Below are 27,846 nucleotides of genomic sequence, written 5' to 3'. Positions count from 1 at the left end.
ATTCAAACCTGTGAAGATGTCATATACACGCGTGCACGCGCACATAACATAAACGTAAATATACTGGAAGAATGAAAATGCATTAGTGTGTTCTAAAAACAAATCAATTTAAAAAAGTATAAATAATTATTTTAAAAATTATTATTTTATATCGCTAATATTCTGACGAAGAATTATAAAAAAAAAATGTTGATTACTTTTACTGTTCTTGAAAAGTGAGTTTCAGTTAAAAAAATTATTAGATTTATTCCTGAAAAAAAGTTATATCGTAATTGATAATTTTGTGTGCCTACTATCATCTAAAATAATCACAATTTAAAAATATCATGTTTAAATGTAAATAAACAAATTAATAAACGTTTTAGAAAAGGGAGGCGTATTTTCTTTCTAATTATATTATCTTGTTTCTATATTTCATATTAAGCTAGCGTAATGTAAACAAATTTAACTAACTAATGAAGGTGGATGTCTGTTTGTATCCCGTAATTTTAAAAAAATAAATAAGAATAAAGCTTAAATTAATAGTTACTTAATTACTGGCGAAGCAATATTAAATATAGACAATTGAAAAATATAGACTGAAATAAATGATTATTAAATAAAACTGTTTGTAAAATTTTATTCAAAATCTGAAACTAAAAGGACATTTTGATTTTTAAATATTGCTTATGAAAAAAACAATAAATTAAAAAGGAATAAATAATTATAGTAAATATTATTTATCAATAAACACTATTGATCAGCTGAATTGCGTATTCATCAAAAAGTGTTCAGATGTCCTTACTTGTCAACACACTCGGTTGAGTTGATAAACTCACACATGCACGTGAGTGTATAACAAAACGCGCGCGCAGGTCTTTATACAGAGCTAATCCTAAGTCAACACTTTAGTATATTAGGACTCAGGAGATCTTAAAAAAAGTCATGAAATATAAATATTCCGAAAGGCGATTCCGTCTATCGTACGAGAGTATGTATTAGCCCAAATCACAATGAAAGCTAATCAATATATCTTTAACTAAGATAAGATTTCTGTTACTTTAAATATTTAACTCTGTAAAATGATGGGTAATTCTTAAAATTAATTTTAAAAAACGAATCGAACTTATGTAAAGTAAATCTATTTACATGCAAGAAACATCGTTCTACATAATCATCACAGAAATTAAATTTTCTGTGATTTTACGTTAAGTCCTTGACATTTGGTGAACATGTTTTTTAATAAAACATTTGTTTGGTGTCATAATTATGAGATAATTGATCTTTTGTGATTTAAGTCATTAAAACTACTTGTTTAATTTACAAAAATTTCCTCGTTTTTTAAATTTTTGTTTTGTTCGAATGTTAAATTTTTGCATAGATATTATTCGCATATTGTTGCATAGATAACTGGAAATTCTGCATTTGAATAATTATATGATTATATTAATTTACAATTTCTGAATTAAACTGCGGTGACTGTACTGTTACAACCAGAACAGTCACCTCAATCTCTATTTTTTCTGTGTAATTAAAGATCTTCACTGGAAATTCTGCATCTGAAAAATATTCCATCTAATTTGCTTACAGTTTCATTTTAAAATGATTAATAATATAACAAAATCTTATACTGCTAATCACTTAGCAACAGTTTTTGAATACCGAATTTCTTATTCTTTTTTATTAATAATAGAAAATAAAATACGTTTGCATAATGTGCTATTAATATATACATATGTATGTATATATATATATAAATTGGCTTTTATACTTTACTCTCTCTCTCTCTCTCACACACCCTCTCTCCCTCTTTCTAAAGTATAAAAGCCAATTTTCTTTTTTTTTAAAGTAACAAATCAAATTCTTTTGAAGATCTAAAAATAATATTAACTATATCTGCTAGAAAACTGAAGAAAAACAGATAAAAGCATATTTAAATTAAAATTATTTAATCAAATTAATAAATACGGCCTTTTTGAAGGCCTAATTTTATATCATTTTAACAGAATTTATTTTTTTTATTATTGATATACAATCCATATATGACCTATAAGCTACAGTTTTATTTAACAACTTTAAATAGGTGGTAACATCCTTGTTAAACTTTACCGACTACTGACCCATCCACCGTTTATTTTCCTCTTCACGTTATTCCGACTACAAACTTTAATAACAATATTTCACATGCAATATTAAATTTGATAATGTTTTGTTTAATTAATCCCAAATTCTGAATCGTGCACCAAAGCACATATGAAATAGGAACAATCCGAATCAGAAAAAGGAGGGTTCTTTTTTACTATATTCGACTTTTCTTGCGTCGTTGAAGAATGAAAAAAAAAACAAATTTTAAAAGATGATTTTTTGCATTGTTACTATAAGCATATTATTTTAATTTTTATTATCTACAATAATTTAAGTACACTGTATTTTAGCAGTGTGCACAGTACTATAATAGCTTAGAGAAAAAAAATTTCGAAAAAGTTATTTCTGGTCTAGTAAATTCTTACATAACAAATCGTATTGTTTTTTCTTTTATTATTTTATAGTAAAGTAGTTGTATATTTTTCCTTTCAATGGATGGACTAACATAAATTACTAAAGTTTGACTGAAAATGATGTTAACCCCGACTTGTTTTTTTTTTTTTTTTTTTTTTTTTTTTTAATTTAACATCTTAGTTATGAAATAGTTTAGATTAATTAAAAGTTTGGAAAATAAAATTTTTATATGTTGCAATCGAGAAAGAAATATTCCAATTTTATTTCGGAATTGATTTCTCAGTTCATTTTAATTCTGAACATTGCTTTTTTTCGCCGCTGTTCAGTAAGATTTTCAATATGTATTCAGAAAATACTTTATCATCTTTTTATGTGACCTCTTTTCATCTATCATACCAAATAATAATTTTATGTCAGTTGGTATTTTTGATGCACTTTACAACGAATAATAAATTTAATGTTATGTCTACGGTTTAAGTGATGTAATATTTCTCAAGAAAAATCTTTGAAATTATTATTTTTATTTTTCTATGCTGAAATTAAATTTTGTGTTTTTAATTTTTTAAATATTATAAATCTATTTTCCAACTTTGTTTATTCACATCATCTTAAAAAAGAAGTATTTCTTCTTTAAATAATTTTTACAAAACAGTGTTCAGGCTTCAATATTATCTTAATTTAAAATTAATAGTCCAAATAATTTTGAATGATTTCATTTTAAAAAAGTGGTCTGATAAATGACTGTAAATTAAAAAAAAATTGTATTAATTTAATTAAAATATTGATAATATTTTTATGTTTTTTTCTTTGTGCATTTTTCAGATCTGGCAGTTGGTCTAATTCAAGTTTTGACTGACATAATATGGAGAACAACTGTATCGTGGCACGCTGGAAACCTGGCCTGTAAGGTCATCAGGTACTTGCAGGTACCTCAATGCTTGCTACCCCACTTACATATCACATCCTTTTTATCATCATACTATCTATAATATTAGGTTTATTATTTTAATCAATAAAAAAATTAATATAACTATATAATATACATATGCATATAGCTTATAAAATACATATAGTTCACACAAAATTCATATTGTGAATAATTTACGTGTTAATGGTTAATGATTTTCTTCCTCCTTGATATCTTTCAACGTCGTAAAAGACGTCATCGAGGAATTTGTTTTAGCGTCTTGAAAATCTTATTTTTGTATCATAAAAATTCTTTCTGAGTTTTGATAGGAGTTCCAAGAGATAACACTTTTCTTTAGCCGGAAAGATGCGTATAATTAATAATTACCTAATAACTACGACAGGCTTAGCGTTTATTAAAGCGGTACAAAGCAAGACAGTATGGTTTAATTTTATTACAAACGAAATCAGTTTTGTTGTCCCTCGAAAATTGTATTTCTATTTTCTCTATGGGTATTCTACTCTAATTTTATTTGATTATTTAGCTAACCTCCACAAAGAACTTAATGCTTTTATTTAGGAGTAAACTAAGTTGTGGTAAAGACTCATGGCTTGGTGAATGTTATGTCTGGGAATATTTTGAATATCCAAAAAATTACATAAAGTAGACATTCAATAATCAGAAATATTACAGATTCAAGATTCTCGTCAAGATCCAAAATTTCTTTTGTTAATAATAGTCAGCAACGTCTTAAAAGTTAACATTCCTTTATTACACATAAAGAATTATTTATATTTATCAAAGTGTCAATCAAGTTTTTTTCAATTTTTGTAATTTTCATTGGAAACTCGTAAACTATAGAAATTCAAGGTGAGTCCATCCCCCACACTACTCTATTTAATGAACTGTTTTATTATATTTAGAGATGTACATAATAAAAAATGTAGAGGACAGAGATTTATTCCTAATCTCTGATACCATAAACTGTTCCTACTAATCATTTTTTCTGTTTCTTAGCTCAGTTATATAATTAGAAAATAATTAAATTTTTTAATTTTATTTTATTATTACATCTTCTTTCATTTTTCTACAGTTAACGAAAGAGATGAAATTGCTGGGAATCGAGCTAAAGATAAAACAATTTAAAAACCAGTATGCTAAACACTACACAAACTGGCTGTATATTAAGCCTTTATAGCAACTTAACTTTGTTCTTTATAGACATTTAAAAACGAAACTATAAGCGTTAGTCACTGTCATTCTAGCAAAAATCGCTTGATTCTGAATGAAACTTTGTTATGTTTTTTTGTATGACTGTTGATAAAGGATTTTCCATTCAGGTGGACTATTTTTTGTTTCATTTATGTTATTTTAAATTACGTTTTCTATGAAATTATACATAGTCCAATCTTTTTTAGTGACAAAATTATTTCTATTAAATACTTGGATAATATATAATAAAATTGGTCAACAGAAGAATCACTAATTAATAGTACAAAAATTTCATTTCTTGAAAAAATAAATGAGTAGACATTTTCTCGTTATACTTTATTGAAGTTAAATAATTATATCTGTTTTATTTAACACTTCTATAATTATTGTAAGCAGTTTCTTTCGGATTAAATTAAACAGTATTTCGAAACTATGTAAGAAAATTTTGGAAAATAATTTTTAGTAAAAGACAGAAATATTTAAAAAGATATGGATATAAATACATTACATCCCATAAGTTTTATTTTCCATCTATCTGTGGTCACTTCGTAGAAACATATTTCTTGAAAATTGATTGAGGTATTTTACTAAACCCCCACGGGGAGTCTTATTGTTTAAGGCTTCGGAAGTTGGCGTCCCCACGAGCCTAGCCTCTGCAACTTTTCTTCCCACTACACCCTAAGCTGCAGAACACTTTACAACATACGTATACGCTTCACCAAAAACACTACACAATTTACAACATATACCGTTACACAACAACATTACAACTTTCTACACTATTTCTTCTTACACATACACTCGGTGATGTTGCAACATTCCTTACGAAGCACCATCGTAAGCTAACGGGAGAACTATCGTGCCGATGGGTGAATGGCTCTACGTAGTATCTAACGATGTCCTCTGGACATCTGAGCAAACACAGTTGTATTTAGCTCTAGCTTCATTACGCGTGCGCTCTGCTGTAGTGGTTTGTTATTTCGCCGGTACTCGTGGGACCAAAATGTCTAGTCCATAAACAAATTCTATGATGGTTGGTGATCTATCTGCTAAAACCACCAACATATATATTGTAAAAAGACCTCGATCGGCTTTGTCTGGTGGAGATAACTGGCCCGAGGTAAATAATTGGAACGGCGACAAAACACCTTTACAATACCTGAATGTTAGAATTGTAGTTTTAAGCAATGATCAGGAAGGTGGCATCCTTCATAAGGGTTCACCTATCCTGATGAATAAGGTAGTGGCAGGTTTAAGCGGTTCCCCCAAGAACATCAGAAAGCTGAGAGATGGTCCAATTCTAATAGAGACTTTCAGTGATGAGAAAATTTGATCGTTCTTACATCTCACCAAGGGCGGAAGAAGTATAAAACTACAACTACAGGCGGTATTCGTCTAAGTGCCGTATGTCATGGAACCTTAAATATTAGCTGAGGAGTAATTTTTTGTCATGATCTTCTTGAGATGGACGTTAAAAAAATTACCTAAGATCTTCGTTCCCAAGGTGTTATAGAGGTGAGGAGGATAAACGTCAGGTAGAGATGGAAGAACTTACTCCATCTCTTACTTTAACCTTCGCACCTTCCTACACTACCGAAGAAAATTAAAATAGGATACCTTTTTTTTAGAATACGACCATTCATTCCTAACCAACGACGGTGTTTCCATTGTCAAAGGTATGGCCATACCATAAATTCTTGTCCAAACACCACAATCTGTGCTAGATGTGCAAAAGAAGATCAGTCACACTGAAACACTGAACACTGAAAACTGACTGATAGGAGGAAGAAAAATGTGAAAACTGTGGGGGAACGCATTCAGCTAGATCTCGAGGTTGCCCAACTTTCAAAGAGGAAAAAAACATTCTTAAAAATCTGAGAAAAGACTGATAAACAGTAAAATGATTGTTGGAGATGCTGTTTTCATGCGGATTGCGATGTAGGCTAAAAGGTTACCACTTCGTACCCTTATTCCTGCTGTTGCTGTGAAGGTCTCTATCGCCTTCAAATTGCATATCTGCAATTGGTATTTCTCTCTGAACTCCGAGTTTCAATGCGAGGAAATATGGTAAACAGAGTAAGACAAGACCTTTGGCTACTGAATTATGCGTTACACACATGCATGTCGTTATCATCTTACATTGTCCAACATCGACCTCCCCATATGCTCTCCGAGTTTATTCCCTCGTCTTAATTGGTATGTTTGCAATGACTTTCACGGCAGCAATCACAGGCCAATTATTATTGCTTTTAATGTCGGGCGCGAGGTAAGAAAAAGGCCAAGGAGATTGATTGTTAAAAAGGTAGATTGGAATGGTTGGCATAAAAAAAGCCATCCCGTCACAGTACAACAGTAGTGTGGGCGACCTTGATCAGCTTTACTCTTTTACGTCCATGATGCTTGAGTTTTTTGTTTTTTTTAAACCTCCGGGACCACCGTTAGGTATTGTCTCAGAGGATGGATGAAATGAAATGACAATTTTGTAACGAGTGAAAATGCGATGGCTAACAAAAATTCTAATTCAAGACCTCCAGATGAAAGGCCGAGACGCTACCTCTCGCGCCACGGAGGCCGACATGATACTTGAGGCTGTCACTTGATGTTTTATAAATTATGATTTTGTTATTGTTCTTGTCCTTGCTTTGTTTTTTTTTCAATAATATTGTGTTCTTATTGTTCTATATGATATTTTTATGTTTCGTGTTGTGTGTTGAACTCCCTTTTACCTTCTACGGGTAGGTAGTTCAATTCATTTGTTAGTTAGGTATTTTCTGTCTTGCTTAAGACTCGGTGAGATTTGTTCTGTTTTAAGTTCATTAATTAATAGTATACCGATGGGAATGTCACTCGTGGCATTCGCATCGGTGACATCCTGGCCGAGGCAGACTGGATGTCAAAAGCCGAGGTTTCGAAGATGACCTCCGGTAAAGCCCATAAGGGCTCGGAACGGAAGGGGGCGGAAGGTGTCTTCTTCTACGGTCCAGAAGTCACTTGACACCCGTGTGGGGGGGGGGGGTTGTCCCCGGCTCCTGGGCGGACCTGAATGAAGTGAGCAAGATAGTAAGGTGACTGGTCGACTACCGTTGATAATAAACTCCGGCAGATTAAAGAATCTGTGTTGCCGTGGGACTCCTCATGCAGAAAGATTCGACCTGAAAAAGTAGTTCTCTGCCGATTACGGATAGGACATACGAGGGTCACACACGAGTACCTAATGTCAGGAGGATACGCACCCCTATACACACGATGGAACTGCCTCATGACTGTGCACCACTGCATCGTAAATTTAATCTACCCAGAAACATCCGTGGCATCTTGAACAATGATAATGAAATTTTGAACCGGTTGTTTCTGTTTTTTGCGTAGTACTAGGTTAATGCAAAAAATTTAATATTGTCATGTATATTTTTTATGGTAAAAGAGTTTTTAATAATTTTTCCCCTTACTTTCAATTTTGATTTTTTTTGGTTCTATGTCTATAATTGTATTATCCGAGTAGGGAGCCTTTTGCATTCACTATCGGAATTAGTTAAATTTTATATAGTTTCCTTTTCTATTATTTTAGCTTATGTATTTTAAAGATTCCGTCTGTGATATTAGTATTGAGTTTTATTTCACTTTTTTAACTTAGTTTAAAATTTTTTATTATATAATTTATATTAGTTTTAAGCCTTATTTATTATTATTATTATTGTTTTAGTGTTATTTTACCTTTTTATTAAAAAACATTCCGGGGATGATAACGCAAGGCGTTTCCCCCCCTCCGCCAAAAAAGCACACATTTAACTTACAACTCGTTCGTTTTCTAGGCATTCACAGTCACGAACGGTATTGTTAAAGTAGTGTTGTTAAATAAGGCGCGGGGTTCGCGCTTCCGCGGTCTGGGTTAGTTAGTTTGAGGGAATCATATTAGGTTGGATGTGAAGATGTCCGTTTGAGGCCTACGTGAAGGTAAAATGACTTATATTTTACTGATCTGCCCAGGCATTTACATCGGTGGTATCCCGACTGAAACCTGGCTGATGACTGTGAGATTTAATCAGTTAGAAGGTCGAAAGACGACCTCCGGTAAAGGCCCTCAGAGCTTGGAACGCAAGGGGTGGTGTGGCGACCGGTAATGTCACAAGGTGCGTGTCTTCCGCCTACGGGGTTGAGAGGTCACTAGATATATCCCACAAACGTCTGGAAATTCTAGACGTCCTTCCGTTCCTTGGTGGAATGATGATTGCCGAAATGCTATTAACAAACGACGGCGGGAACTGCGTAAATTTGACCGCGGGCCTACAGACGAAGATCTAATTTTGTACCGTAAAGCTAGATAGGTATGTCGGCGGGTATTTTTAGACGCTAGGATTCGAAAGTCATGGATGAAATACGTAGACCCCATCTCACCAAACCAATCTATTCTCGGGCTTCTTCATGAAGGAGAACTCCTTTCATCATCTTCTGCGGTGGCAACTATATTAGCAAATACTTTCCGCTCAGTATCTCTCAGTTCCATCATATGGTAACGAATTTCAAAGGTACAAAATGGAAATGGAAAGATTGTCATTGAACACTGGTTATTCCGTCGGTAAATTAAATACTCCATTCTCATTGAACGAGTTGTCACACGCACTTACAAACTCATGTGATACATCCCCTAGACCGACAACGTTCGTTTCGGAGTGCTGTCGCACCTTCCTCATTCAGTATTACAACACCTATTAAACGTTTTTAATCATCTATTCTCTGCATAAGTCTTTCCAACTACCTAGTCGGAAGCCGTTGTCATACCAGTACTTAAGCCTGATAATGACAAAACAAGCCCCTCAAGCTACCGCCTTATCTCCTTGACATGCGTCCTATACAAGGTGATGAAGAGGATGGTGAACCGCAATCTTACATGGTACTTGGAGAAACATTGCCTTTTATCTCCAGGACAGTGTAGTTTCCGACAAGGACGATCCTCCATTGACAATTTAGTGTCATTGGAAACAGCTATTGAAAACGTTTTTCTACTACGTTATGCTGCACTTATAAATATTCGTGCCTAACATTTACTGCACCTTCTGAATGTTGACGGACCTTCTATTTTTCCCGTTTATCCGTGTTCATATACTCCGTGGACAATCAAAGTTATAGATTTTATATTTTATCTCACGAAATACAATAAAGAATTAACACCACCTATTTTATTTCAACCCGGACGCACTGGTATACATAGATGGATCGAAACAGAACGATACCGTTGGATGCTCATTTATTGTTAACGACCAAACTTATATGTTTGGTCTATTTGATATTACAAGTGTCTTTACTGTCGAACTATACTCTATAAATAAGACTGAATAAACCCTAACCCTAAGTACCCTAAATAACCCTGTTAATAAGTACCCTGAATTAACCCTAAGTACTGAAATATCATTGTTGGCAGTGACTCGTGTAATTCTCTCCAAGCCTTAGAAAACTTTTACACTAGACATCCTATCGTCATCGAAATCTACAACGCAATCACTGAGTTTAACCATTACCACACATAAATGAGTTTATGATGGATCCCTATCCACGTGGGGATTCCGGGTAATGAACGTGCAGATTCTGCTGCTAAAGCCGCATGTCAATCGTACTTCACCACCCGTGTTACTACATCCGTCTTTATTAACTGTGTAAAACTCAATTTTCACACACATTAGCAAAATGACTGGACGGCTACAGTAGATAACAAACTCCGGCTCATTAAAGATTCTGTGTTGCCATGGGACTCCTCATGCAGACAAATTCGTCGTGAGGTTCTCTATCGATTGCTGATAGGACATACCAGAGTCACGCACGAGTACCTCATGTCAGCTGGATACGCACCACTATGCGTTCAATGCAACTGCGACTTGACTGTGCGCCACATACTTGTGGATTGTACATGTTATGCGACATTGCATCGTAAATTTATATTGCCCAAAAATATCCGTCAAATCTTTGGCAATAATAAAGAAGATTTGGACCAGATGTTTTTTGTTTCTCCGAAGTGCTAATGTTTTACATACTTTTTAATAGTGCTTTTGGATTTTTTTTAAAGAAGAAGTATGTTTTGTGTCTTATAGTAAGTTTTTTTGTTTTGTCTTGTTTTTAAAATTTTAGTTTTTTTAAATTTCTATTTCATTTATTTTTTGTTTTATTTGGTTTTGTTGTAATTTTTATGTTTTTATTTTGTTTTAATTTTTGTTATTCTATTAGATTTTATTTTTATATATCGTATTTTTTTTTCCGGGCGTTTTTATTTATTTTTTAATTGTGAATTTTAAAAATTTAGGTTTCAAAACACATACATTGTTTTCGGGCAATGATAACGCCGAACATTTTTTACCAAAAAAAAAGCCAAATAAAGAAAATTTACAAAACGTTTGTGCAGGTGCAAAACTAATAAACTATTTTGTGCAAAATTATTATTTTTTTTTTTTAATAAAATAAATGTAGTGAATTTAAATAAATTAAATTTTAATAAATGTGGTATTTCTAAATTTCAAAATTAAGTCCACATCAACGTTAAATTATTAAATATTAATTAATATATCTGTTAACATTAGTTTTATCAAACTAATTTATTTGCTAAAATCTTAACTATTTTATTGTGAAAAAATTTACACCATATTTATCTAAATATGATATATTCTATTATGAAAATCTGAAGAAATAATTTTGTGTCGGTTTTCGTTTCCTCTGATAAGAAAATAATTCACTTGTTTCTAATTATTTCTTTTTTAATTATTTCTTTTTACAAGTGAGTGTAAATATTTTATTATTTTCTTTAAAATATTTATTTTTGTCATAAAACGAATTGACTACCAAATTCCATTAAAATACCTGAATCAGTTTTTTATTACTTTCGTTTGCGTTGGTGTGGGGGGGGGGTGGGAAAATTAATTTTCTTTACGTTTTAAGGTATGAAGAGTACGAAAATACAATTTACTTAAATTGGGGTTTTATTATATGTATATTATTATTTTTTTAATGATATTTATTAACTGTGTAGAAAAAAATAAGTGCAAACACTGCTTTTTATGTCATATATTTTATAGTTAATACTTTATCAGGAAAGTTACTTTTGATTAATAGTTAAGTAATCCTTTGCATGTGAGTATTTCTGTAATTTTTTTTATTTTGTAATTAATTATGTTTTAATTGTAAGAAAAAAATGTTAATGTATGTGATGACAAGCCACCGTATAAGCAAACTTGCTACAATTTGCATGTATTACGATAATAAATATTTACTTATCTACATTATTTATACACGTTACGCGAATGTGTAATATATATATATATATCCTTGTACGCGTTTTAAAGGACATAAAAGCTAAACATTTTATGTTAAGATTTTTGTCCTTTTGCTAAATTTTAAAAGTTTCATATTCTATTATACAATTTTATTAAAGCTGTTTAAATATAGGTTTTGTATCTTTAAAAATATAATTAAAATGTTTCAAATCAGTTTATAAAATACTTAAGATTATAATTTCTTAAACTTTATGATTTCGTTAATGATTTTTCTTTTTGAAAACCATTATTAAAAACATATAATTTGTTTTTTTTGGAACGATGAATGAATTCACCGCAGCAGGTTGCAAAGAAGCTTGTGCATGGAAATATAAAAATGGGAATCAGAAAATGGAAATTTTTATTGTATGAAAAATGCCTTGCTTGATCGGGATACGAATCTGGGACTTCCGGATCAAAGGCCGAAACGCTACCATTCTGCCACGAAGATTGGCAGTTATTTTTAAATGTTAAAATTTCACATAACTATCGAAATTAGTACTAAATTGTAGACTAAAATATCCTAAATTCATTATTTTATATGCCTTTTTATTTATTATGATAAAAATTCATCCAAGTTGATTACTGAAGCTATAAATGGCATAAATCATTGGTAAATACGCACATATCCTTATCAAGTTTTATTTTATAGCTGATTGCATTTAAGAAACCAAAACAATAAATCTTAAATAAATTTAATTTCCATTACTCAAATTTTATGAGGTTGTTTTGAAGCTATTTCCAAAATATTAGTTCTTCCTTCGATCATGTTGGTATCATCTGATCTTTATTGATTAAATTGTACAGTCGCCTCTGATTAGAAATATAACAATGTTTTTATTTTTAGTGTTAGACCAGAACAGAAAAATTATTTCATAGAAAGTAATCTCCTCGTGTTTCTCCTAACCCAAAGTAGAGATTTTATCAGCGCGATTATTCTAATGTTTCATCTTGACTTTAAAATACTTACATTTTATCTCCTAATTGAGTATTGGTCTTTTTCTTAACTCCAGAAATTTTAATTTTAAATTCTTCCTTTATTATTTTTTCTCAAATAACATCTTTAGCTATTAAGTCATAGAAAGATATGTATTTGAAAATTTAGGAAAAAAATTTTATAAAATTTTATGTATTTTTATACGTTAGTGACTATTTTTATTGAAAAGGATGGTGAATGAACCCACAACAAATAAAAATCCCCAGTTTATGGGCAAAACTCTTTGAGTGACTAAATACTAGAATCCTTCAACGATTAGATTAAAAAAAAACCTATTCTTTATCAAAATGTTGAAGGTGGAGTTTAAATGATTAGTAAATTTAACAGGATTATTAAAGTTACTCTTATGTTTTCATTAAAATAAATTCACCTATTCTCGATTTTTTGCGTATAGAGACGAACATAAGTCTATGTAACAGGTTAATTTGTTATATTTTGTATAAAACGCAATATTAAAGAACATATATACAAATTGTTATTGTTGTTATTGTTAGGATATAACAATAAATATAGATAAATACATAAAAATATAAAAATAAATTTTAATTTTATACTTACAAATATACTTACGTACGTAAGTATACGTATTTATGTGCGAACGAAACGTACGTTCGCAAATATCTTCTTAGTTTCGTTGAAATTAATAGTTGATTTATGCGTGTTAAATTCATTTATATTTTAGTAAAATTCCAACATAATAAGAGCATAAAATTACGTTTATATCTTACATTGTGTGTTTAAACAGTTGGTATCGGTCAGAAAGGAAGTCGATTATAAGCTACGGTTTATATTCTATTTATTAAATGAAAGAACATAAAACTGCTGAAATATCGTCGCCATACGTGAAATGTAGAGCTATAAGAGTTAAAACAGCGTCATATTGGTTATTGAATAAAAAATACCGACATTTACAAGATTCCACATGTAGCAGGTGGAACGTCTTTCATTAGTGATTACTTGATACGTACATTTTTTTTTTAGACTAATGAATTAATTCAACAAAGAAGCTTGTGAGTGGGGATATGGAAATGGAAATTTTTAGCGTGTGAAAAATGCCATGCCTGATCGGGATTCGAAACCGGGACTTCCGAATGAAAGGCGGAGATACTACCACTCTGCCAAGAAAATAGGCTGAAATTTTTGTCGGACTAATAATGTCATCTTTCTCTTTTTTTATTTCATCACGTAAATTAAAATAAAGGTCCGAAATATTTCGTTGTGGTATAATGTAACTTCGAAATAATGCTCGTCAACGAATCTCAATATTTAAATGAATCATTCTCTCCATATTCCACAGAAATAGCTTTATATAATTCTTCACCAGAAGAAGTTAATTTTTAAACAGTCTTTTAATGGTAATGATAACGTAAAGAGATAGTGCCCATATTTTTTGTTTATAAAAAAGGTCCCTATATTCTGTTACCTTATTTGTACGAATTTTGTAACATATTTATATACCTATGAAATATACATACATAAACATATCTTTTTCATCTGTACGTATAAAAGGGAAAACCCACATGAGTCATTTATTCTTAACTGTCACATTAGTTAACAAACTATAAAAAATAAATTTCGCATAACTACTTCTAAAGGAAATAATACTAGATTATAAATTTCACTATAGGTAAACTAAATAAACATTATTTCAATTTAATCTCTCTGGGGTTAAATTACAAAACAGTTGAAAACGGAAACCAAGAAAAGAGTACCTATAAATTTATAAATCTGATTTTACCCGTAGTAACATAAAAAAGGATACTGCGTTAAAAAATAAAGATTGTAAACAATACCGTATTTAAATATAGAATGGTATTACCTCAGTTATCAATAATTCTTACCAATGATAAGATCTAGATATCTACCAAACGCTTAAAAAAATTTTTATTTATTTATTATTTTTTTTCATTAAATTAAATTTAATGAAAATATTCCTAAGAAGATATTTAAGAAAAGTATAATGTTTTGACTATCATTTTCTGAAAGGATTTAGATAACATTAAGTTTAAAAAAGGTCTAGACACTACAGAACTGGAACTTGTTTTATATCACTCCTAAACGAGTAAAGCTTCATTAAAGATTGTTTTCAATGTTCCCATATATTTTGTGATAAGTTCTAATAAAATTTCAATTCTCAATAAGTTGTGAAGTTCTAATAAAATTTGTAATTATATTTAAATAATTAACAATTACGGCAGAAATAATTGGATTACCTTCCTTTCAACTTTCTCAAAATGGATAATTTGACATGAATATATCGTATAGAAACTAAACATATGGTACACATATTTTATAGAAAAATTTTTAAAACCATATTTTTGGACATTTATTAAAATTATTTAGATTTAGAAATATTGATAAAAAATTTTGAGTTTCTATTCTAAATTCCGAAAATGCTTTGAAAAAGTTTAGTTTAATCATCATGTGAAGAATACGAGGTTTTTCCATAAAATTCCCGAACTTTTTAAATGAAAAATGTTCCCCTAATTTTAGCAGCTATTCAGCCTTGTCACTTTGTAGACATATATTTGCATTTATAGATATTTTAAAAACATATTTCGTAAGTTTACTGAACTATTTTTAAATACTAATTCAATGAGTGGTAGACCTCACTCATGAATTGAGTGAGGTCTATCACTCAGGGATGTGTCTATCACATCCCTGAGTGATAGACACTAAGGGATGTGTCTATCCCTGAAATTGTTAATCGTAATTGATTGTGGAAGGTTTCAGTGCCAAATTTCTGCAAATCCTACTTTATTAGCAATACCTTTAGTGGAACACAAGGTGTATGAGACTGTATATATATATATATATATATATATATATATATGACTGTTGAGAGATATAGGAAATATCGTAGGTGTATTTCCAAAACAATTTATGTGATGAATGTATTTTTTTTAATTCTTAACTATATTACTTATAATAAATATACAATAATTTTAATATTTACAAATAAGTATTTAAGAATAAAACCTGTTATATATTGGCTTAGTGAGTGAGAAGCAACAGACGTTGCTATTTAAAACAAGTGGCTACCCTTTTGAAATCGAATATATATGTGAATAATTGTTTGAAATAATAGTTTTTACTAATAGCACGATACCTTATTGCATGCAAAATTTCACAAAGGATGGAACATACATATTTGTGTCACGGTTACGTGTCACAAATACACAGACAAATGAAAAAGCTGCAGTTAAAATAGGATCACTGTTGTACTTAGTAAGTAAAAATATAAACTGACTCAGAAATAATTGTTGTAATATGTAAGTATGTTACTTGAAAACCACTAAACTCATCAGTTGTTGCTATTTAAAAAAAAAATTATTTTGACAAATCTTTTGTTCTTTTAATTTTACAATAATCTTAACTAGAATTCTACAGAAGAATTGAGAGGAGAGTGGAAGAAGTGTTAGGAGAAGACCAATTTGGTTTCAAGTAAAGTATTGGTTAGTACAAGGGAAGCAATTTTAGGCCTCAGATTAATAGTAGAAGGAAGATTAAAGAAAAACAAACCAACAAACTTGGCGTTTATAGACCTAGAAAAGGCATTCGATAACGTAGACTGGAATAACGTTCCCTGTCTCCGTTATTTTTAATCTTTACATGGAACTAGCAGTTAATGATTTTAAAGGACAATTTAGATTCGGAGTAACAGTACAAGGTGAAAAGATAAAGATGCTACGATTTTCTGATGTTATAGTAATTCTAGCCGAGAGTAAAAAGGATTTAGAAGAAACAATGAACGGCATAGATGAAGTCCTACGCAAGAACTATCGCATGAAAATAAACAAGAACAAAACAAAAGTAATGAAATGTAGTATAAATAACAAAGATGGACCACTGAATCTGAAAATAGGAGGAGAAAAGATTATGGAGGAAGAAGAATTTTGTTATTTGGGAAGTAGAATTACTAAAGATGGACGAAGCAGGAGCGATATAAAATGCTAAAATAGTACAAGCTAAGCGAGCCTTCAGTAAGAAATATAATTTGTTTACATCAAAAATTAATTTAAATATCAGGAAAAGATTTTTGAGTGTATGTTTGGAGTGTCGCTTTATATGGAAGTGAAACTTGGACGATCGGAGTATCTGAGAAGAAAAGATTAGAAGCTTTTGAAATGTGGTGCTATAGGAGAATGTTAAAAATCAAATGGGTGGATAAAGTGACAAATGAAGAGGTATTGCGACAAATAGATGAAGAAACAAGCATTTGGAAAAATATAGTTAAAAGAAGAGACAGACTTATAGGCCACATACTAAGGCATCCTGGAATAGTCACTTTAATATTGGAAGGACAGGGGGAAGGAAAAAATTGTGTAGGCAGGCCACGTTTGGAATATGTAAAACAAATTGTTAGGGATGTAGGATGTAGAGGGTATACTGAAATGAAATGACTAGCACTAGATAGGGAATCTTGGAGAGCTGCATCAAACCAGTCAAATGACTGAAGACAAAAAAAAATTTACATTAATCTTATGCTAATTTTGAGCGGAAAATACATTTTCCTTATCAGATATATATATTTATGATACAGGATGGACATATATAAAAAAATTATGGATTTTTTTTTTTCAATGTTTACCTGACAATGGTATGAGTTGTGGTGTTGGTGGGTAGACTACACTACAGCACAAAGCGAGATGTTCACAACAGTTCTTTTAAAAAGGAAATTTTTGTTATTTACATATCGTCCAAGTGAAAGAGGAAACTGTATTCATATGATTTAAAAATATATTATTCTTTGTCACGTTGGGTATTACAATGCTATCTGGGCATCTACCTTTGCAGAATATGATTAGTTCAAACAGTTTTTACATTGTTACAAAATAAAGTAGGGAAAATGTGGCATAATCTATCAATAAAATTTATTTTCTATTTTATATTGTTGGTATTAACTTGCATTAATTAAAAAACAGAATCATTCCTAAGCTGCATTTGTTTACTGGTCACTTGGTCATTCATCCAAATGAATTTTATAGATATTAAAACTGTAAATAATATAAAAATTGGAAGTTTAAAAATACTTTAGGCCTATTATTGAAATTAGTTAACATCTATAAAATGAGATTTCTTTCTTTAAATTTATCCTCTTTCATAAATAATTTAATAGTCAATTACTGGATAATTTAGGTTTTTAAGAAATAGGGTGAAAAATGGCATCTTCTATACCATTATTTACAAGAACCCTTTTTCAAGAATTAATTCTAAAATTCTTTTAATAATAGTTATCACTTTTTCTTAATGTAATATAATATGCTTTAAAAATTGAATCACTCTATTTAAAAGCAATATATTTTTCATTTGGAGATTCACAAGCTGTTCCACCACCGGATTGTATTTCAATTATATTTCAGCAATTAGTTTTGTCCAGTTTCAAGCTTACTGATTCTTAAATGTTGGGGTAGTTGTACTCTATGTACTGATGTAAACCAAATTAAAATTAGCATTGAAAATCAGTTTAAATATAGTATATATATTTATTTATTTATGGAATATAAACTTCTATAATGGTACTTATCAAGGAAGTTATAATAGTAACTTACATCTGATGTAAATCAGTTGTGAATAAGCAAACATACAGACATACTAACTTATTTGTACTGTTTGTTCGATGAATAAATTTCAGGGGTTGTAACATAAGAATATTTCGTGATGGTTGTTTCAGAATTCATATTCAGATTCAGCATATAAAATACTATATAGAACACCTACTCCCTTTTCAATTCCATATTTTATATTAACCACTGTTATCAATTTGTATAATTGTATTGTAAGTCTACATTTGTAAGCGTAGTTGGTTGATTAGCAGTAGTTCGTTTTGCTTGCTTCTTTGTACATGTTGGTGTTGGTGAGTTATGAACTATATATGTAAGTATGGGAAGTATAACCCACCGGGTTGGTCTAGTGGGGAACGCGTCTTCCCAAATCAGCTGATTTGGAAGGCGAGAGTTCCAGCGTTCAAGTCCTTGTAAAGCCAGTTATTTTTACACGGATTTGAATACTAGATCGTGGATACCGGTGTTCTTTGGTGGTTGGGTTTTCAATTAACCACACATCTCAGGAATGGTCGAACTGAGAATGTACAAGACTACACTTCATTTACACTCATACATATCATCCTCATTCATCCTCTGAAGTATTATCTAAACGGTAGTTACCGGAGGCTAAACAGAAAAAGAAAGAAGTATTGAGCTGCACCCATATGGGTGTAGCTCCATCTTGTTAAAAAGACTTCATCTCATAAACCTTTTTAATAAAATCTTCAACAATCTGTTTCTCTCAGGAGCATCCTTAACATAATTTTAAGGATACCATAAGCAACCAAGATATTATGAAATTGATTATTTGATTATATTTTTTTTAAAATTATTTTGTGCTTAAATAAGATAGATATATTATTTTTTATATGTCTATTTCAAAAATATCTTTAACATTTCACGTGTCATCTAATCACAAAATTATTAATGTGTATTTGTTATTCTAAAGACTACAATTATTAAAACCTATTTTAAAGTAGTTATAATTAAAAATAATATCAAATAAATAAATATGAAGTTTTTATAAAATCTTTTATAAATCTTATTTTTTTACAAATTTTTAAACTCGTTTGGCTCTATGTTAATGATTTAAATTTGGTTGTTTTGGATAAATCTTTAAAAAAATCAAATTAAATAAGTTAGACTCGCTGCGCCAGCCCGACTGTCTAGCCATGGGGCTCCCCCCCCTGGACCCTCGACGCGTTCGTATCCTCATTTTTGTGAGAGTATTAAGTAGTTTACAGATATTTATTAAAAAAAAAGAGAGATAAATGTTAAAAAAGAAAAACACGTCTGCCAAAAAACTTTACTTAAATTTTTATATAAAAACTTTACTTAAATTTTTATATAAAAACATTTTTAAAATTTTTATATATATAGCCTATGACGCTCCCGGTAGCGCACCCTGTTTTTTCGAAGTTGATGGTGATGATTGTCTATCCTCGGACAAGGTGTACGAATCACCTCACCAGTCTAACCTCACAAGGAGTCCCCCACAGAAAGCCCATTATTATTAAACAAGAATTTTTTAAATTTATTTAATATTATTTACGGTAAATTTAATTGTAATATTATTCATTTAATTGATTCGAATCATTCAGTTCATACCCAGCTAACAATGATAGAGACTCACAGTTCACTGTTCAATAATTTAATTCATTAAAGTTTGGGTTTCAACCGTCAAATTTCCACTTTTACGTATAAATTTATATAACCTATCATACTCCCAGTAATGTAATTTTTCCAACGCGGTATTATATATCTAAATTGGTTTAACTGTTGAGCTGCTACGGTAGAACAAACATACATACACACACCCTAAATACATTACACACCTTTTTGAGCAGTCATGTAAAAATAAATTCATTAATTTTACTTGCCATGGTAACAAAACAAAAATGTGGGCAGATACAACAAAGAAACCAATACCATGCTTTTTTTATAATTGGAGAGATACATTTTAAACACTTTTTATATCATTATTTTAATGATTATGTCCTATACATTTGAAAATTTTATTCCTTTCTGAGATAAATTAGTTTTTTCTTATTTTGTAGATTTTTTTAAGCACAAATTCTTCTATATTATGAGAAAATGTATCATTTAAATAAATTATGATAGATAATTTAGCATTACTTATTAATATTTCAATATGATTATTTCTATTTATAATTTGCTACCCACTTTTTGTAATTAGATCACACTAGAAACAGTATATTAATTACCGGCTAAATGCTCTAAACGTCATTTATCTTATGTATTTGAGCTAAAGTTATTTTAGTTGGTTGAAGTTATGTAAGAAAACTTTAATATTGTTCATATTAATTATCTTTGAGATACATATATCACACCTCTCTTGCTAAGCAACAAATGTAGCGAAATATTGCAAAATTTAAAAAAAATTACAGGATACTTGTTTAAACTTGTACGATCAAATATTTGAAATCACAAATGGATTGTTACTTTTATCATTATTTTTTTTTGGTTAACATAAACAATTATAAACTAACAAAATTTCTATTTAAAGGAAAAAATTAAAATTGTTAATTAGCGTTTATAAAAGTTTATTTTGTTTATATTTATTAATGATGTTTACCGCTATCTGACGGGAAAAGTAGATCTGTGAAATGTATTATTTAGGAAGCATTGTTATTTATCTTGAACGTTTTTGTAAATGTAGGTTATATTTTATGAAAATTAATGTTTCAAAAACTAATTTCATTGAAAAATTCAAATTATAAATTCAATTTCAATTCAATTGAATTGAATTGATTTTGTAAATAGTTTTGTTCCTAACAATGAGACTGATTTAGCATAATATTTTTATTTTGTATAGGGTTAAAAGTTAATTATGAAATAGGAGTTTTTCTGATGGGTTATGAACAAAGTATTTTTTTAATTTTAAAAATAGTTTTTTTTTAATAAATTCGTAGAAAAGTTATAAAAAAATGAAAATTATTTCATGTTTTCTTATAAAATTATAAAAAAAGTGTCTTCTTCCTGTTTAAAGTTTTACAAAAATAAAATTTTCATCAGAGAACTGCAGAAATAACGTTGGGTTATTAAGCTGATTGCCGATAATTTTGTTTTTATTAAATTAAATATTATATAATATTTTATTTATTATTGTAAAGAATTAGTTTAAAATGTAAATACGATTTCTATAGAATTGAATTATAAAGAAAATATATTTCTTGAAAAATAAAATATTTACGACAATATGAACAGATGATCGTATAATATGAACAGTAATATTAAAAAAAAAGAATTGCAACCGACATTGGGTTTGACATTTCTTCTATTCCTTAAATAAATCAATAATTTGGCCTCAATGAAATTATTGATGAGATAATAATAATTTGATGGGATCAAATTATTGTTAAAAGGATAAATGTAATTCAAACTTGGAAACGCAATACAAGAACAAATCAATTATATTTTTTTAATAATATTTTCATAAAAAAAACTAGATATTTCGTTATTAAATTTTTACCCAATATTTTTGTTTTTATTAAAATAAATATTATTAACCAACAATATTTTATTTATTTATTTATTGTGAATAATCAGTTTGAAATATATGTACGATTTCTTTAGAATTGATGTTTTAAGGAAATATTTTACGACAGAAAAATGAACAATAATATTTCAAAAAAAAATTTAAACCGACACTGTGTTTGACATTTCATTCACTTTTAAACAAATCAATGATTTAACATCGTCTGAATAATTATTTAAATCTTTATTAAAAAGAAAAATTGAACTTTTGATTTAATGTGATAAAAGAATAAATTCAAATTATTATATTCTTTTGGGTTTTAATAATATAGCAGTAGATTGAAGTAAAAAATATTTTAATTAAATGTTTAAATAAAATTTTATCAATTTCGTTTTTGTACAATCTATAAAGATTTACTAAGTATAATACAGTAAATATATTTTAGTTAAGACAGTAAACTAATGGATAACATTCAGTGTCCTTACTGCGAACAAGATGTCATTAAACGCAAACTTAAAAAAGGAAAATGTCTGTAATAAATATTAAGTCATAAAACAGGCGTAATGGTCCATGCATTCATTTTGGTAACTTGGCTATCTAAAGAAAGAAAATTATTCTGTTGGCACAATTTAACTACGGTATTTTTCAATGTTTATAGGATAAGTTACTTAATATATATATATATTTTTTTATGTACGTACATCAAAAAAAAAAATTGAAAAATTAATATTAAAGATATTTATTTAGTTCGGATAAATAATTCTATTCAATTATCAGTCACATTTCAATGACTGTTTCATGGTTTATCGAAAGAATATAAAATTTGGGGTAAAAATAAAAATTTATTGTACATTTGCGTTAATATTAAGAAAACATTTTTTCTTATGTTCTTATGAATCATAAAAAAATTTAACATATTTAAAAAATTTCTTAAAATTGTTAGAAATTATACTGTAGTTTTTGAAGAGTAGAATAATGTGATAAACTTATTCCATAATTCGTATTTAAACATGAAGCAATCATTTCTCCCAAACCGACTCAGAATGAGAATTTATACAAAAGGAAATAACTTTGATTTGCTCAAGTTATGACTGGCTGAAAATGTAACTTAAAGATATCTATCTTATTTTTTTGATCATTTATTACTTTACACAAATAGAATCGGCTGACCACAAATACATAAAAAATTGAAAAAAAAGAAAAATTGTTTTACATTTTTTCTTTGCATCTAACAGCTGTTATTGAGAGAATAATTCGCGTTTATTTTTGGTGATTTTTAAAATAAAATTATGTGTTGTTACTTTGTGCGGATTATTGTAAGTAATTCTAGTATTTTGATAAGAAACTAACAGCCATTTCGAAGATATATTTAATTGAGTTTAAGAATTCCAGTTATATTCCGGCTTCGGAATATAACGTCTGCTTTTGGAGATTATTTGGTATCTTCACGAAAGCGTGGTTCATTAACGTTGTCAAATGGGTCAACGAAATCGAGGACCCGAGGATGGTAACTTGCAAAAAATTAAGACTTTCATCCTTGATAACTTTATATTTAAAAACAGTTTTGATTGGATTATGTGCGTTGGTATCTGACCTAATGGTGCTTGTTAAATGTCCATCTGTTATGAAGGATTAGATTCTTTTATTCAAAGCAAAGAACCTGAAACATTGTGGGCCCAGTACGTTATTCACAGGGAAACACTTGGGTCAAAATACCACCTTCAGTGGAGTTGAATGAATTTCAGTTTTAAAGAAAACTTATCACAGCTTATCATTTGATTTGGAAAATATTTTCAAAGTCTAAATAAGACAAATTTATATAGACTCAAGATCCATTTAATATCACTGCTCTATTTGAATCTATTCCTGCAGAAGAAGAGAATCTGATTGAATTGTCTTGTGACAATACGTTGAAAACAAAATTTAGTATCATGGAATTAACTGAATCTTGGATCTCAGTTAAAGATGAATAACCAGTACTAAGTAGTAGAAAATTTTAATTCTATTTTCCACTTCTTATTTCTGCGAAGCTGGATTTTTGGCAACTGCTATGATAAAATTGAAATATTATGCAAAAATAAATGTGGAAATGGAAAAGAGGAAGATTATATTTAATGTAATTAGATGATTTGAGTAAACGTTGAGTGATCCCCATCTTACTACTTATAATAATTTGTTAAATTTCAACAAATATACCTTTTTTTTTATCTAAGCTGTGTTTAATTTATTTTTACGTAGTTCTTACAAAATGATTATTGGCTATTTTCAGAGTGTACCTGTTAGAATTTGATGTAGGATGCCTTACGAAAATCTGGATACAGTAAGGGCACCACGAATCGAAAAAGTGCTGTAACCACTGTAATATAACATTATGTTTCTGGTATAAAGAATTTCTTAAAATTCTTTATTTCTTAACTTTACGTATGAAATATTTTGTATTTTTAAGAAAGAAAGAAAGTTACTTTTATAACTTATGTATTAGGAAAATAATTAATTAAATAAAAATTATATATATATATATATATATATATATATATATATATATATATATATATATATATATATATCTATATATATATAGATTTTTTCAATTCTTTATAAGTTCTTTAAAAGTTCTATTGTAAAAAATATTCACAAAAAATAAATAAATAGCCGATGTATAAACAGACAATTATTTTTTTATATTGAAATACATTGAAACAAAAAACAATAAAACGTTTTACTTTTGAAAAATACATCATTATTTATATAAAAAAAAAGAAGAAACGCTTTGAAATTTATTTTTGTGTTTTTAAATATATATTATCAGTGAATCCAATATAATTTTTTCTCCAGGAGACGTTTTAATAATTTTAAAAACGAAATCAATTAGGGAACAGAAATATCTTCTTCTTTTTTTTTTGTACTTGCAAACAAAAAAAGTATTTTAAGTAAGAACGCTATGAAAATACGAATGAGCTTTATTGGTACTGATCTTTCTTTAATGAATAAGCCGAATATAAAACGTAAAAAAATAAAAACAACAATTTTTTTATTGCCAATTTTAAATAAAAATTTTAAACCTAATTTTTTAATTTATTCAGTTTCTATCATTCAGTCAACCGATAAAGTTAAATCAAATCTAATATTTCATGAGATTTAATTTTTTATATTTACATAAAAAAAATTAATTAAAGGAAAAGATTGGTTGTATATATATATATATTTTTTTTTTTTTTTTGAAATTATAGTACATAGAATAATCTACTCGAAAATTTATTAAAACAAATAATAATCTATCCGTAATTTCCTTCCAATTCAATCTGAATTCTATAGTAAAATAAACTGAACACGTTTTTTCATGAATTGATCAATTACTTAAATAATGTATAGCATAGTGCGTTCATTCATAACTCTCTCAGTATTGCTAAACTCTTGTACTGATTGACAAACAAAGAAAGAAATTAATACTCATTACTAACCAGATATAACGATATACTGTATTTGTCCGTCACTTTGAATGATCATTTTGGTCTTCTTATAAATCTAATATTTGTAGTTTAAATATATGAAATATTGGACTTGTAAGATTCAATTGCAAAATACAAATAGGTAAAGTTCATATATTAAAAAAATAAAATAAGCACAGTAAACAATTAAGAGTACTCCTCGTTAGTATTACTTCAGGTCGTATCAATAGAAGAATGATGAATAATCTTAAACAGGTAATGTATTACTAAAATATAAAAATGTACATTAATGTTTGTTTAAAAATAGCAACAATACGAGAGTAGAGATTTTATCTTCTTTTCAGGTAGCAGAGGAATTTAATAATTTCTTTTCCAAAATTCCAAACCGCACTAATATTAATCCATTTCAAAGACATTCAGCTTAACGTATCAGTACTTTATCCCCTGTTAACAATTAGGGGAAGTTAAAACCCGTTTAAAATACGAACAGTAAATATTCTGAGGGTTTTATTTATTTTTTTACAAACTTAATCAATTTCATCATCATACGAAAATTGGCAATCTACTAAAGTTTTAAAAAATTTGCTTTGTGGTCAACAGAAATATTATCGTTACCATTAAAGATAATTTTATATTCACAATTTACCTAAGAAAAATGCAATGGTTTTATCTATATTTAAGATTAGATGGTTAAAATCCATTAGTGAATAATATTTTGAGCTCTTATTGTACAATTTTCAATTCTTTTTAAATAACTATTCTCAGATATAAATATAATTGTATCGTCTGCGTAAAGGATTACAATGAATGGCTCAATATTTGAAGCAGATCATTAAAAAAATTCAAGGAACCGAAAGTGCTTTCCTGAGGCCCTCCGCGTTTCTTCATCTTAATAAGGGGAACTAAATTTTACATGTGTTTTCTTATGAAATTTTAATTACTTGTTTACGATTGATAAAGTATAACTAAGCAATTGTAAGGAGCTCCTCTCTGATAACATAGTTACTAAGTTTGTCATAATAAAAGTATGAAATATAATTTTACAGAAATCGCAAAAATTGAAAATGGAATCTTTTTGTTAACTACGGAATTTAGACAATTTTCCAAAAATTGGTATATGGCTGTCAGCACACAATTTTTTACCTAAAATACATGCTGAAAGTTAGTTTTGTATGCTTTTGGGAAGCATACAGTAAGTATTCTTTTCAAAAAAAAGTTAAAAATTGATTTTTCTTATTTTTTCAAAATAATTTTATTTTGAATTTTATTTTATAATTTTATTTAATATAATAATATTATTTTTAATATTATTATTATTATTATTATTATTATTATTATTATTATTATTATTATTATTATTATTATTATTATTATTATTATTATTATTATTATTATTATTATTATTATTATTATTATTATTATTATTATTATTATTATTATTATTATTATTATTATTATTATTATTATTATTATTATTATTATTATTATTATTATTATTATTATTATTATTATTATTATTATTATTATTATTATTATTATTATTATTATTATTATTATTATTATTATTATTATTATTATTATTATTATTATTATTATTATTATTATTATTATTATTATTATTATTATTATTATTATTATTATTATTATTATTATTATTATTATTATTATTATTATTATTATTATTATTATTATTATTATTATTATTATTATTATTATTATTATTATTATTATTATTATTATTATTATTATTATTATTATTATTATTATTATTATTATTATTATTATTATTATTATTATTATTATTATTATTATTATTATTATTATTATTATTATTATTATTATTATTATTATTATTATTATTATTATTATTATTATTATTATTATTATTATTATTATTATTATTATTATTATTATTATTATTATTATTATTATTATTATTATTATTATTATTATTATTATTATTGTTATTATTATTATTATTGTTATTATTATTATTATTATTATTATTATTATTATTATTATTATTATTATTATTATTATTATTATTATTATTATTATTATTATTATTATTATTATTATTATTATTATTATTATTATTTTTTTTTTTTTTTTTTTAACTGAATTTTTATGGGCATCGACTGCTAAGGTCATTAGCCCTCGTCACATTCTTTAAAAGAAATTTTTATCTCCATCAGGATCGTCATATGTAAGGGTGTAAAGGGCCCTTACATTTTATTTAAAAAAAAAACACAAACTTCACAGTAAACATTAAAACATGAAAGACAAGGACAATTACAAACACTTACGGGGTGTAAAGGGCCCCAATATTAAAATTTGAGATAGGTTCTCAAAAGACCATGAACTTAAAATTATAATTAATCTTCTCAATACCATACATTTCCTCTTTCTTCTATATGTATATATATATATATAACTACCACTTAGAGTATCTTTTCCACAGCTTTA

At 28.0% G+C, this 27,846-nt stretch overlaps 1 pseudogene; it reads left to right on the top strand.

The window, feature by feature from the left end:
• LOC142328308 (cardioacceleratory peptide receptor-like) overlaps window positions 1-27,846 on the top strand; it is a 164,605-nt pseudogene that overhangs the window by 17,553 nt on the left and 119,206 nt on the right.

This window comes from Lycorma delicatula, chromosome 7 (genome assembly GCF_047948215.1).
Source record: "Lycorma delicatula isolate Av1 chromosome 7, ASM4794821v1, whole genome shotgun sequence".
NCBI classification, from domain to species: Eukaryota; Metazoa; Arthropoda; class Insecta; order Hemiptera; family Fulgoridae; genus Lycorma; species Lycorma delicatula.
Note: the sequence above shows the minus strand (reverse complement) of the source record. Positions and strands in the feature narration are given on the sequence as shown.